Source organism: Cupressus sempervirens, chromosome 2 (genome assembly GCF_028749045.1).
Source record: "Cupressus sempervirens isolate cs-2001-9-10 chromosome 2, ASM2874904v1, whole genome shotgun sequence".
NCBI lineage: Eukaryota > Viridiplantae > Streptophyta > Pinopsida > Cupressales > Cupressaceae > Cupressus > Cupressus sempervirens.
This window is the reverse complement of record NC_143119.1, coordinates 559,814,912-559,827,411: the sequence shown is the minus strand read 5'-3', so window position 1 is coordinate 559,827,411 and position 12,500 is coordinate 559,814,912. Positions and strand designations below refer to the sequence as shown.

The window sequence follows — 12,500 nt, the reverse complement described above, 5'->3', positions numbered from 1 at the left end:
TTGCTTTGAGCACTCTAATTTTTTCAAAGTAACCGTGCCAGAACTGCGACCCAACCAATTAAGGCCAGGAATACGCCACCGGCAGAAGGGATATGAGGGCCAGTGCACACCCAGAAGGCGGACCGACCGTGATGACCCAAGGTCCAACTACGAGTTTTTTAACTGCAACAACTTAAATATACGCTATTGGAGCTAGAATTACCGTGGCTGCTGGCACCAGACTTTCCCTCCAATGGATCCTTGTTAAGGGATTTAGATTGTACTCATACCAATTACCAGACTCGATGAGCCCAGTATTGTTATTTATTGTCACTACCTCCCCGTGTTAGGATTGGGTAATTTGCACTCCTGCTGCCTTCCTTGGATGTGGTATCCGTTTCTCAGGCTCCCTCTTTGGAATCGAACCCTAATTCTCTGTCACCCGTCACCACCATGGTAGGCCTCTATCCTACCATTGAAAGTTGATAGGGCAGAAATTTTAATGAAGCGTCGCCAGCACAAAGTCTGTGCGATCTGTCGAGTTATCATGAATCACCGAAATAGTGGGCGAGCCTGCGTCGGACTTTTATCTAATAAATGCATCCCTTCCGAGAGTTGAGATTTGGTGCACGTATTAGCTCTAGAATTACTACAGTTATCCAAGTAGCAAAGTACCATCAAAGAAACTATAACTGATTTAATGAGCCATCCGCAGTTTCACAGTCTGAAATAGTTCATACTTAGACATGCATGGCTTAATCTTTGAGACAAGCATATGAAAACTGGCAGGATCGACCAGGTAGCTTCTAACAATGAGGGGACCCCCAAGACCTGCTACAGCCAAGGGATGCCCACCGCAATGGGAAACTGAAATTTGCATTCGCTCTGTCATGCATCCAAACATAATCCGCCGCACAAGCAACAAGAATGACGTTCACAGCACATGCAGGACTCGCAACGCTCAAAGATTTCGCACAAGAGGAAAGTGTCCCATCATCAACCGGAGAGGGCCGAATAGGGAGCCTCAGTTCATAGGCACCTAGGAAGAACATCCCGTATGGAACCCTTTACCCTCGAACTCGCTGCCACCACTACTTGGAAAGAAGCCTCGAGTCTGTACGAGATGCACCGCGCACGTAGCCACCTCAATTGTAAGGCCACTCAGAGACATCCATTTCCCAGGGATATGCCTCCTACATGCCTGTTGAGGTGCACCTGCACAGACAAAATCCTTCTCGATCACAACAAACATTTTCCCATGACGAAGAGCTGGTTGTCAAAGTGCCAACGGAGACCACTGTGCTGAAGGGTGAAGGGCCGTGCGAGTCAAAAACATGGCTGGTTATGCGATTGGCGGGGGCATCACTATGCATGCGACCACCTCAATTATAAGGCCGCTCGAGGGCATCATGTATAACAACACCCCCTCCGTACATTTATAGGTGATGAGAGCCCACCCGCATACACGGACATGTCTAACCTCTGGCAAATATCTCCTTTCCCAGCACAGCCTCGCTAACCGTTCCCCGTGACACGTGATCTGCCAGCACAGGTACAGAAAAGTTCCTACAGCTGAACACGCACACTAGCGTTGTCAGACAAGCTTCAATCTCATGCACATGCACATACAAAAGAACTGGCACCGCGAGGGAACCACCCGTGAGCACCCACATCTCGATAAAAAGCATTCGTGCGATTTCTTCCCCTAGACAGACACGTTGGGCCTGCACTTGTCAGAGCATTGCAAAGACGAGCGCTCTGGTTTGCAAGAGCCTGAGAAGAACATCTCGTAAGAAACCCGTTCCCCCAAAATGCTCGAATCACAAATGCTCGCAGCAGGGTCGTAATGCAAAGATGTACACCGCGCAGGCGACTGAGTAAGGACACTCAGAGACATCCATTTCCCAGGCATATGCCCCCTACACGCTTGTTGGTGCACCCCGTACAAACGGCCATTCTTTGACAAGCCCTCCCAGAATTTTGCATCTGAAGAGAGAGATGAAACACCTTGGGCTTTTTGTCCACACAATGCAAACACTGAATGCTCTCTTTAGGGGGGAGCTGAAGAAGAGTATCTCCCGCAGAACCCACGAGCTGTAGCCATTCGGATCGCACAGGGCAGGACAGGGCATGGAGAGTTTCCGCATTCAAACAAAAATTATCGGTAATACTCTACGCTTCTACTGGCCTGGACCACAAAAGGCTGTCACGATAGTGCCATGAACTTCTATAGGATAAGACAATGAAGAGGCGAGGACACACCGAGAACGCACTAGAAAATAAATTATGCGGCAACCAAATCTTTCGTCAGCCCCCCTCTCAATCCCAAGGCTCTACCGATCGGCAAAAACTTAGGGTGGAGAGTGGACCCTTGATGAAATTAGGGACGTCGAGCAATGCACCCGTGCAACCATCTCTTTCCTTCTTGCCGTCCGGGCAGGATAAAAATGCAATGATAGAACGTGCCAATGAGACGGAGCCCTTGGCTAAAAGATACAACTCCATACACACTCAGCAACAAGCGCATCTTAGAATTGAAAACCAAATGTGCAGTGTGTTGCAAGCCGTGCAGACACCTACATATAGGGTATATCCATCAAAACAAAGCAACAAGTACTTCCCACCAGCTCTGCCATTGCACTTACCGAATGGGATAATACTCACCACCACAGATTAATGACCATCATTACCGTCTCAGAATAGATACAAGCACATCGAGCTTCATCCGATCAGCTGGATGAATTTCACCTTGAAGGGGCCCAATCCAAAAGTTCCGGAGGTCATCTCCTGGAACTCTCAAGAACAAGGCCCATCTTACATGCAAACTCTGCTACTGCGCAAACATAGGTTGCAATTAAAGAGAAATTGCAAGGCCGTCACAATGGCCCGAGGCCAATGCTCCGACTAAGTCAATTTTCTCTTGCAATCACCATGCCGCCGTTCACAGAGAGATCTCCCCATTCACTTGTGACGCGATGCACAATCCAAGGGCTAGACGTGAGCTCACCCTTGAAAGGCCACTTTCCAAGGCATCCCCCGATGACACATTGGAACGACAACCGCTGTCGAACCATTTCCCAATGTTGTGCCGATCGAGTTGGCACAGAGCCTCTAGAGGAGGGCTCTCGTTTTAGATCGAGTTTTAAAATCACCAAGAAGATGCGGTGAGGGCTGGCAACCGCTGCCAAACCTTTTTCAAAAATTGCGCCAGCTGAGTGACTAGAAAACATGCTTTACGCGATAGGCATGCAAAAAATTTTGCTAGAGCGCCAAGCACCCACCTCATGGCTAGAGACAAGGGCTCGCCATTAGATCAATTTCGAAATCGCTAAATAGACGCGCTATAAAATGGCAACCGCTGCCAAGTCTCTTCCATAGTTGCATCGATCGAGTGATCAAAGAAGGTGATCTAAGAGAGATTCCAAGCGTAGACATTCATTTTGGGATTCGGGCCGATGGCATAAATTTATGCAATACCTAAGCAACATCGGACGAAGGTGCTAGACAAGGGCTCCCATTTTAGATCGAGTTTTAAAATCACCAAGTAGACGCGGTGAGGGCTCGAAACCGCTGCCAAACCTTTTTCCGAAATTGCGGCAACTAAGTGACAAGAAAAATTGATCTAAAGGAGAGTCCAGGTATAGCACCCTCGAGGATGGGCTTCATGCCCCTCTAATTGATTCAACATTGGCGTCCACCATTTCAAAATCTGACATATCCATCTGCCCTGACAGTGGCGTTGAATCAATGAGGGGCGCACGGGAGAGGCTCGCGGCAACCACCTCTCCCATTATAGCCATGATAGGCATGCAAAATTTTTTTTCTAGAGCGCCAAGCACCCACCTCATGTCTAGAGACAAGGGCTCGCCATTAGATCAACTTCGAAATCATAGAACAGACGCAGTGTAGAATGGCAACCGCTGCCAAGTCTCTTCCGTAATTGCGTTGGTCAAGTGATCGAAAAAGGTGATCTAAGAGAGGGTCCAAGCATAGGGCATTCATTGGGGTAATCGTGCCAATGGCAAAAATTTATGCAATACCCAGGCAACACTGGACGGAGGTGCTAGACGAGGGCTCCCATTTTAGATCGAGTTTTAAAATCACAAAGAAGACGCGGTGAGGGCTGGCAATCGCTACCAAACCTTTTTCTGAAATTGCGACAGTTGAGTGACAAGAAAACATAATCTAAAGGAGAGTCTAGGAATAGCACCCTCGAAGGTGGGCTTCATGCCCTTCTAATTGATTCAACGTTGGCGTCCACCATTTCAAAATCTGACATATCCATCCGCCCTGACAGCAGCGTTGAATCAATGAGCTGGGCACGGGAGAGGCTCGCGGCAACCACCTCTCCCATTGTAGCTATGATAGGCTCGCAAAAATTTTTGCTAGAGCACCAAGTACCCACCTCATGGCTATAGAAAAGGGCTCGCCATTAGATCAACTTCAAAATCGTAGAACGGACGCGGTTTAGAATGGCGACCGCTGCCAAGTCTCTTCCGTAATTGCGTCGGTCGAGTGATGGAAGAAGGTGATCTAAGAGAGGGTCCAAGCATGTAGGCATTTGTTGGGGGATTCGCGCCGATGGCAAAAATTTGTGCAATACCCGAGCAACATCGGACGGAGGTGCAAGATGAGGGCTCCCATTTTAGATCGAGTTTTAAAATCACCAAGTAGACACGGTGAGGGGCTGGCAACCGCTGCCAAACCTTTTTCCGAAATTTCGCCAGCTGAGTGACAAGAATACATGATCTAAAGGAGAGTCCAAGAATAGCACCCTCGAGGGTGGGCTTCATGCCCCTCTAATTGATTCAACGTCGACGTCCACCATTTCAAAATCTGACATTTCCATCCGCCCTGACAGCAGCATTGAATCAATCAGGGGGGCACGGGAGAGGCTCGCGGCAACCACCTCTCCCATTGTAGCCACGATAGACACGCAAAAAATTTTGCTAGAGCGCCAAGCACCCACCTCATGGCTAGAGACAAGGGCTTGCCATTAGATCAACTTTGAAATCGCTGAACAGACGCGCTGTAGAATGGTAACCGCTACCAAGTCTCTTCCGTAGTTGCGTCGGTCGAGTGATCGAAGAAGGTGATCTAAGAGAGGGTCCAAGCGTAGGCATTCATTGGGGGATTCGCGCCGATGGCATAAATTTATGCAATACCCGAGCAACACCAGACGGAGGTGCTAGACGAGGGATCCCATTTTAGATCAAGTTTTAAAATCACCGAGTAGATGCGGTGAGGGCTGGAAACCGCTGCCAAACCTTTTTTTGAAATTGCGCTAGCTGAGTGACAAGAAAACATGATCTAAAGGAGAGTCCAGGAATAGCACCCTAGAGGGTGGGCTTCATGCCCCTCTAATTGATTCAACGTCGGCGTCCACCTTTTCAAAATCAGACATATCCATCCGCCCTAACAGCGGCGTTGAATCAATGAGGGGGGCACGGGAGAGGCTCGCGGCAACCACCTCTCCCATTGTAGCCGCGATAGGCATGCAAAAAATTTTGCTAGAGTGCCAAGCACCCACCTCATGGCTAGAGACAAGGGCTCGCCATTAGATCAACTTCAAAATCGCTGAACAGACGTGCTGTAGAATGGCAACCACTGCCAAGTCTCTTTCGTAGTTGCGTCGGTCGAGTGATCGAAGAAGGTGATCTAAGAGAGGGTCCAAGTGTAGGCATTCGTTGGGGGATTCGCACCGATGGCATAATTTTATGCAATACCCGAGCAACACTGGATGGGGTGGGCTTCATGCCCCTCTAATTGATTCAACGTCGGTGTTCACCATTTCAAAATCTGACATATCCATCTGCCTTGACACCGGCATTGAATCAATGAGGGGGGCACAGGAGAGGCTCGCGACAACCACCTCTCTTATATAAGCTATTAGTGCGAGGCTCGCTCTACAGTAGAAATTAGCAAACACACCGACATTCACCTTAAAAATCCAAATCCTTTAAAATTCCTACCAAACAGCCATTCACGACCCAATTTTTTATGAGGTCGGCAGAGGAGCAAAAGATTGTCATCAGTTAGGAGATGTGAGTTCATGGAGCCGAGGGACTGAAATGGTCATCGAGCTCATCCGATCAACTGGATGAATTTCACCTTGAAGGGGCCCAATCCAAAAGTTCCAGAGGTCATCTATAGGAACTCTCGAGAACAAGGCCCATCTTACATGCAAACTTTGCTACTGTGCAAACATAGGTTGCAATTAAAGAGAAATTTTGAGGCCGTCACAATGGCCCGAGGCCAATGGCTCTGACTAAGTCAATTTTCTCTTGCAATCACCATGCTGTCGTTCACAGAGAGATCTCCCCATTCACTTGTGACGTGACACACAATCCAAGGTCTAGACGTGAGCTCACCCTTGAAAGAAAGACCACTTTCCAAGACATCCCCCGATGACACATTGGAACGTCAACTGCTGTCGAACCATTCCCAATGTTGTGCCGACCGAGTTGGCACAAAGGTGACCTTAGGGAGCTCTCGCGTAGCAATCAGGATGTGCTTTCGTGCCCATCTCTCACAAAAACCAATGTTAGCTGTGGACAAATTTGGAATCCAAGGGCTCGCATCCATCGATATCGTCGGCACTGGGTCTATATATTCAAAGGCCATGGAGAGGTTTCGATAAGAGAAGCTCCCCTGCTCGCTCGCACAAACATCCTAAATTCTAGACACAAGCTCCCACCCTTAGCATCACTCTCCAGATCACCGCAATGACACATTGGAATGACAACCGATGTCAAACAACTCCTGAAATTGTGGCAATGGAGTGAGAAAGAAGAGCAACTTTGGGGAGCTGCGCATAGCAAACGGGCTGTGCTGCTGCTTCATTCCGCTCTTATATAGATCCAAAATCATTGATTTCATTTGGAATCCAAGGCTACATTCATCCTTGCTCAAACAAGCAATGGCTCTTCTAATCGAATGGCCACAGGGAGCTTCCGGTAACAAAGGCTCCCTTGTCACTTGTGATGCGCAGGCCAACTGCTAGACGACGGGTCACCCTTCAGATCGCTGCCCAGGCAACCACCACAACAGCACCATTGGAACAACAATCGCTACCGAACCATTCTAAAAATTTTGTGCCAAAGAAGTTGTTGCGTAGAGAACGACTTTGGGGAGAGAGCCCTCGCATAGCAAAATCAGGATGGCTTCACGGCGCTCCCAATAGAAACGATGTTGGTGCCAATATTTCAAAAATTTGAATAACGTGTCTTTCGCGAACACCAGCACTGATTTCTATTGGGGAGGGTTGCCAAGAACTTTTGTTATCAAAGCTCCCATTGTAGCCGTGATAGGCACACAAAAAATTGCTAGAGCCCTAAGCACCCACCTCATGGCTAGAAAAGGGCTCACCATTAGTAGATCAACTTCGAAATCGCTGAACAGACGCGCTGTGGAATGGCAACCGCTGCCAAGCCTTTTCCGTAATTGCGTCGGTCGAGTGGTCGAAGAAGGTAATCTAAGAGAGAGTCCAAGGCTAGGGATTCGTTGGGGGATTCGCGCCGATAGCAAAAAATTTTGCAATACCCGAGCAACACCGGACGGAGGTGCTAGACGAGGGCTCCCGTTTTAGATCGAGTTTTAAAATCACCAAGTAGATGCGGTGAGGGCTGGCAACCGCTGCCAAACCTTTTTTTGAAATTGCGCCGGCTGAGCGCCGTCATTGGAATGACAACCACTAGGTCTATATTCAAAGGCCACGAAGAGGTTCCGATAAGAGAAGCTCCCCTGCTCACTTCCACAAACATCCCCAAATGCTAGACGCAAGCTCCCACCCTTAGCATCGCTCTCTAGATCACCGCAATGACACATTGGAATGACAATCACTGTCAAACAAATCTTGAATTTGTGCCGATGGAGTGAGAAAGAAGAGCCAGATCGGGTCGACAAAAATGGCTAAGCCAGATCGGGTCGGCCAGCATGGCTCGGACACCATTTTTCATCGAGAGCTTTCGATATTAAAGCTCCCATGTAGCCACGACAAGTACACCATAACATATTTCTAGAGCGCCGAGCACCCATAGCAAATTGCCATTATACCAAGCAACGCCGGAGTGCTAGACAAGGGCTCACATATAGATCAAGTTTTAAAATCACCAAAAACACACACCATGGATCGGCAACCGCTGCCTCACCTTTTCCAAAATTGAGTCATCAGAAAACATGATCTAAAGGAGAGCCGAGGAAAAGCACTGAGATCGCTTCATGCCCCTTTCATTCATTCAACATCAGCATACACCGTTTGAAAACCCAACAATCTGATCCGCCTAGACACCAATGTTGAATCAATGAAAGGGGCATGGGAGAGACTCACGGCAACAACCTCTCCTATATAAGCTATTAGTGCGAGGCTTGCTCTGCATTAGAAATCTGCGATAGCATGGACAACTCCCTTAAAAATCCAATTCAATGAAAAATGTGACCAAACAACCATCCACAACACCATTTTTGGAGCTCGGCCAGATCGGGTCGGCCAGAATGGCTCGCCCAGATTGGGTCGGCCAGCATGGCTCGCCCAGATCGGCTCGGCCAGCTTGGCTTGGCCAGCATGGCTTGCCCAGATCAGCTCGGCCAGATCGGGTCGGCCAGCATGGTGACTTGGTGACTCGGTGAGAGTACTTGGAACCGTCAAGAACAAAGGTCAATCTTACATGCAAACTCTACTACTGCGCAAACATAGGTTGCAGTTATAGAGAAATTGCAAGGCCGTCACAATGGCCCGAGGCCAATGCTCTGACTACTAAGTCAATTTTCTCTTGCAATCGCCATGCCACCGTTCACAAAGAGATCTCCCCATTCACTTGTGACAACGCACAATCCAAGTGCTAGACGCGAGCTCGCCCTTGAAAGGCCGCATTCCAAGACATCCCGATGACACATTGGAATGACAACCACTATCGAACCATTCCCAATGTTGTGCCAATCGAGTTGGCACAGAGGCGACCAAACAGCCATCCACGACACCATTTTTGGAGTTCGGCCAGATTGGCTCGGCCATAACGGCTCGCCCAGATCGGCTCGGCCAGCATGGCTCGGCCAGAACGGCTCGGCCAGAATGGCTCGCCCAGATCGGCTCGGCCAGCATGGCTCGGCTAGATCGGCTCAGCCAAAACGGCTCGCCCAGATCGGCTCGGCCAGCATGGCCCAGCCAGAATGGCTTGGCCAGAATGGGTCGCCCAGATCAGCTCGGCCAGAATGGGTCACCCAAATCAGCTCGACCAGAACAGCTTGGCCAGATCGGGACAGTGACTTGATGAACGAACTTAGAGATTCGACTTGGTGGGCCGACCTGGCAGGGTGACTTGATGAACAGACTTGAAGGGTCGACTTGGTGGGGTGACTCTATGAACAGACCTAAAGAGTTGACTTGGTGAGAGTACTTGGCAAGGTGACTCGATGAAAGGACTTAAAGAGTCGACTTGGTGATAGTACTTGGTGGGGCGACTTGATGAGTGCACTTGAAGAATCGACTTGGTTAGAGTACTTGGTGGGGCAACTTGATGAACGGACTCAAAGAGTCGACTTGGTGAGAGTACCTGGTGGCTTGACTTGATGAGAAGACTTAAAGAGTCAACTTCGTGAGAGTACTTGGCGGGGTGAACTAATGAATGAACATAAAGAGTCAGCTTGGTGGGAGTACTTGGTGGGCCGACCTGGTGGGGTGACTTTATGGATGGACTTAAAGAGTCAACTTGGTTAGATTACTTGTTCTGGTGACTTGATGAATGGACTTGAAGAGTCAACTTGGTGGGGTGACTTGATGAAAGGACTTAAAGGGTCGACTTGGTGAGAGTACTCGGCGGGGCGACTTGATGAACGGACTTAAAGGGTCGACTTGGCGGGGTGACTTGATGAACAAACCTAAAGAGTTGACTTGGTGAGAGTACTTGGCGGGGTGATCTGATGAACGGACTTAAAGAGTCGACCTGGTGGGCCGACTTGATGAACGGACTTATAGAGTCGACTTGGTGAGAGTAGTTATTCTGGTGACTTGATGAACGGACTTAAAGAGTCGGCTTGGCGGGGTGACTTGATGAAAGGACTTAAAGAGTCGACTTGGTCAGGTGACTCGATGAACGAACTTAGAGGGTCGACTTTGCGGGGTGACTTGATGAACGAACCTAAAGAGTTGACTTGGTGAGAGTACTCGGTGGGGTGACCTGATGAATAGACTTAGAGAGTCGACTTCATGAGAGTCCTTGGTGGGCCGACCTAGTTGGGTGACTTCCTGAACTGACTTAAAGAGTCAACTTGGTGAGAGTACTTGGTGGGGTGACTTGATGAATGGACTTCAAGGGTCGACTTGGCGAGGTGATTTGATGAACGGTCCTAAAGAGTTGACTTGGTGAGAGTACTTGGTGTGGTGACTTGATGAAAAGACTTAAAGAGTCAAATTGGTGAGAGTACTTGGTGGGGTGACTTGATGAATGCACTTGAAGGGTCGACTTGGTGGGGTGACTTGATGAACATAGTTAAAGAGTCAACTTGGTGAGAGTAGTTGGCCGGGTGACTTGATGAACGCACTTGAAGAATCGACTTGGTTAGAGTACTTGGTGGGGTGACTTGATGAACAGACTTAAAGAGTCGACTTGGTGGGCCAACTTGGCTAGGTGACTTGATGAATGAACTTAAAGAGTCGACTTGGTGGGTTGAACTAGCGGGGTGACTTGGTGAGAGTACTTGGTGGGCTGACCTGGCAGGGTGACTTGATGAACGAACTTAGAGAGTCGACTTTGTGAGAGTACTTGGTGGGTCGAACTGGTGGGGTGACTTGATGAACGAACTTAAAGAGTCGACCTGGTGAGAGAACTTGGTGGGCCAAGCTGGCGAGGTGAATTGATGAACGAATCTAAAGAGTCAACTTTGTGAGAGTACTTGGTGGGCCGACCTGGCGGGGTGAGTTGATGACCAAACTTAAAGGGTCGACTTGGTGAGAGTACTTGGTGGGCCGACCTAGCAGGGCGACTTGATGAACGAACTTAAAGAGTCAACTTGGTGAGAGTACTCGGTGGGGTGCCCTGATGAACAAACCTAAAGAGTCGACCTGGTGAGAGTACTTGGTGGGCCGACCTGGCGGGGTGACTTGGTGAGCAAACTTAAAGAGTGGACTTGGTGAGAGTAGTTGGTGGGCCGACCTGGCGGGGTGACCTGATGAACGAACTTAAAGAGTCGACCTGGTGGGCCGACTTGGCAGAGTGACTTCATGAATGAACTTAAAGAGTCCACTTGGTGGGCCGACCTGGCGGGGTGACTTGATGAACGAACTTAAAGAGTCGATTTGGTGAGAGTAATTTGTGGGCTGACCTGGCGGGGTGACTTGATGAATGAACTTAAAGAGTCGACTTGGTGGGGTGACTTGATGAACACACTTGAAGGGTCAACTTGGTGGGGTGACTCTATGATTAGACCTAAAGAGTTTACTTGGTGAGAGTACTTGGTGGGGTGACTCGATGAAAGGACTTAAAGAGTCAACTTGGTGAGAGTACTTGGTGGCTTGACTTTATGAGCAGACTTAAAGAGTCCACTTGGTGAGAGTGGGCCTAACGGGGTGATGTGGTTAGTGGGCCTAACGGGGCAAGTTGGTGGGGTGACTTGGCAATTGGTATTAGAGAGCCGACGTGGTGAGGCAACCCGGCGAGTTGGTTCGTTGAGATGACATGGTGAGCTGACTTGGTGAGTCGACCTGGCGAGCGAACTTAAAGAGTCAACTTGGCAACATACTCGAGTCGACTTGGTGAGGCGACCTAGCGAGCGGGCTCAAAGAGTCAACATGGTGAGGCGACTCATTGAGTCAACATGGTGAGGCGACTCATGGTGAGGAGCTATCCTTGAGGCGACTTGGTGGGCCTACTTGATTAGTCGACTTGGTGAGCCGACCTGACGAGCTGACACGGTGAGCGGGCTTAAAGAGGCGATGACTTGGTGGGGTAACTCGGCAAGCCAACTTATCGAGGTGAGATGGTGAGTCGACTTGGTGAGCTGACTTGGTGAGCGCACTTAAAGAGTCAACTTCGTGAGGTGACTCAGTGAGTTAGCCCGCTGATGCGACTTGGGTAGGACGACCTAGCGAACGAGCTTAAAGAGGTGACTTGGGTGGGCTGACCTGGTGAGTGAACTTAAAGAGTTGACTTGGCAACGTACTTGAACAACCGACTTGGTTAGCTGACATGGTGAGTGGGCTTAGAGAAGCAACTCGGTGGGGCAACTTGGCGAGCACACCTGCTAGGGCAAGGTGGTAAAATGACTAGGTGATTCGACTTGGTGAGCTGACTTAGGGAGCTGACTTGGTGAGCAAACTTAAGGGGCCGACTTGGTGAGGCAACCTGAATAGTTGACTCGGTGAGGTGACTTGGGAAGCCGACATGGTGAGCAGTCTTAAAGAAGAGGTGACCTAGTGGGGCAACCTGGTGAGGCGAGATGGTAAGTCATCTTGGTGAGCCAGCTTGACGAGCTGTGAGTGGACTTAAAGAGTCAATTCTTGATTTGGTAAAGACCACATGGTTAGA

General features: G+C 49.3%; 1 non-coding gene across 1 annotated transcript in view; it reads right to left on the bottom strand.

The window, feature by feature from the left end:
- The window catches only part of LOC149574012 (18S ribosomal RNA), a 1,812-nt gene extending 1,031 nt beyond the window's left edge, over nucleotides 1–781 (bottom strand). Inside the window, exon 1 of the ribosomal RNA XR_016360669.1 lies at nucleotides 1–781. This exon is cut by the window's left edge and continues 1,031 nt beyond it. This is a non-coding gene — a ribosomal RNA (18S ribosomal RNA).
- Nucleotides 782–12,500: the final 11,719 nt, after the last annotated feature.